Below are 2,741 nucleotides of genomic sequence, written 5' to 3'. Positions count from 1 at the left end.
CCAACATTTGTGCTTGTTCTAACACTCATTTTGGATTTCAAATTAGTCTGTCTACTCAATATATATTCCAGTCCAGCTATTCTCGAACAATTATGGGGAACTGACATGCAGTCCAACTGTCCAGGTGTGATAAACCAGAGATATGTGTTACAAATAATATAATGCCACTTTCACGAGTTCTTACTTACTATAACTATCGTTTCACAGTATTTCTGCTATTACTGTAGCAATGCAGAGAATAAAAGCAGACTGTGAAAGTAAGTCAGCTAAGTCATGTATCTAATGTATTCCATTGAAGCCAAAATTGTACTTTTTGGTTAATTGATCATAGAGGAATTGCAGCCCTCATGCGCTCTATCTCAAAGCAGTGCTTTGTGCAGAACTTTCTGCCAACCCATATAGGCCACCACCCAGTGGCGATTTTAGCATGTACATCTTGGTGGGGCAAACCCTGAAAAAATGTGGCCGTTGCATGCCAGCAAAACCACTACACAACACAACACTAAACAATACATTAATTACACTATTACGGTGAAAAACAGTTCCCATAAACTGTTAGGGCCTACATAAAGCTGTCCCAACACCTTACCACTGCTCCACCTGGCTGTCAGTGGAGCCTTGTCTGGCAGCGAAACAGTTCATTCAGCCTCAATTCCTGCCTTTAAAAAAAGCATAGCTGATATGGCTGACTTGCTTAAACAAATGTGGTTTCTCCTGACAGTTGAGATGTACAAACTATGGCATAAGCGGGCAACAAGCGGATAAGAGGCAACCCATAATTCCGATTAAGACATTAATGAGCGAGCTAGGACAGATGTAGTCAATATAACTATTTGTTCAGCACTTTTGAAATGTACAGCGACAGAATTCAGAACATGGGCTCTTCTTACAGTGTTCTCCTTGTACACCAAGTCAGAACTGTATGATAAATAAAGGGGGCATATAAGCAGACAATGAAAGCTCTTACAATATTCGATGATTACATTTCTGAAAACTGGTTATAGGCTACATGTGCACCACCAAGTCAGAACAGTAGGCAACATTAGAGGCGAAAAAATATCAGATTATTAGGGAGAGGCACATTGGCTACTAACAGCTTACTACACAACATACACTTAGTATTACTTTCTTAGCTACAGTATACATATCTCCCTGGCATATTACATCATGTATGCAGTAGCATACAATACATTTTTGGACTCACCTTGTTGTACTGTGCTCACTTGAACAGGAAGGTGGCGCGATGGTCCTTCGTGAGCACATTTTGTAATCAAGCTTTGTCATCAAAGTCTGGTCTTCTTTGGATTTATGGTGCTTTCAAGACAAATGGGAACTCAAGGTCGAATCATGAACAAGGTCAAATCATAATGACGTCAGTGATCTTCAGGTCGTGCCTCTTGAAAGAGGCCTGAGTTCCCGACTTACAATGGCAGAAATCATGCTGGATTGACAGCATGGCCAATGTTGAATGTTTATAATTTTAAGCTTGCAAAAGAGAAACTTAAACTGAGAATCGGGACCACACACCCACTCCACTGTATAGCAGGCTAGTGATTGCTTTGCAATCTTGCAGTTAGCCACTGATTCCTTCCAAACCACTCATTGTTGAGTTTGCAATTTCCAACTTGTTGTGTAATGTTTATGGCCGATGAGCACTGATACATTTTATATATAATTTATCTTCATTATTTCTCTTCATATGACAAGGTTTAAAAAGGATTGCCAGTAGATTGTCTACTTGATTCATGATAATGACTGCTAGCTAAGATTTTGAAAGTGTGATGTTGACATGATCAGTCCAATCAAAGCTACTGTAGATATAACGTGATTTGACGTCATTTTATCTGTGGCCAATGACCTTGAGCCTTCTTGGATGGGCACTTCTAATGTAACTCAATGGCAGCATCCAAAGGTCTTGAATTTCCGAGCTCTACCCTTAGATTTGACAGTGATGTAGAGTCCCCATGAGTGACAGGACACTGAGTCAATCACGCCGCAACTAGAGAACATTACCAACCCCTATGCTCCTTATTTTCCACTGGTTGCCCCACCACCACCACAGAAAGCACTGAGCTAGGCTGAAACACCTGCATTTTGGAGCTGCCTTACTCAAGAATGGAAAAAAGAGACCATGTTGGTATGGAGGCTTTATTAAATCACTGTCCCTAATGATGGGTCGCCACTGCCACCACCTATGGCTAAATTAGATTGAAGAGATTTTGGGGGTTGAAATGACGTGGAAACAACGTTGATTCTACCACTATGTGCCCAGTGGGGAGATGTGTGCATCCCAAATGACACCATTCCCTATTTCGTGCACTACTTTTGACCAGGGCAGAATATATAGTGCACTAGGGAATAGGGTGCCGTTTGAGACACAGACCCTCCTCTCGGTTAGCACTTCTGACATACCATCTCAATTGTAACCACCCTAGATACCGAAGCAGGACATGTGGTGTGATTTAACAAAGAGAGCTGCTTACTTTCCTTCATCATCTTCTGCGAGACCTGTATTTCAAATTATTATGCATGGACAAATTGGATATTCTATGCGGTTTCCTTGGAAACAGGCATGTGTCCTTGTGTACTGTAAGCGCCAGAGCAAATGGTCCTTTGTATCCCCTAGACATGGTAGAAAACCTGCATCATACTGATGCCTATTCATTCTATTAATTCCTAACCTGTTGATTTATTTGTAACTTGACCTGGAGGTACAGTTATTAGATATTTTTGGAGAGACA

Source organism: Oncorhynchus masou, chromosome 18 (assembly GCF_036934945.1).
Source record: "Oncorhynchus masou masou isolate Uvic2021 chromosome 18, UVic_Omas_1.1, whole genome shotgun sequence".
Taxonomy (NCBI): domain Eukaryota; kingdom Metazoa; phylum Chordata; class Actinopteri; order Salmoniformes; family Salmonidae; genus Oncorhynchus; species Oncorhynchus masou.
The sequence above is the reverse complement of the archived record's forward strand: the minus strand, read 5'-3'. Positions refer to the sequence as shown.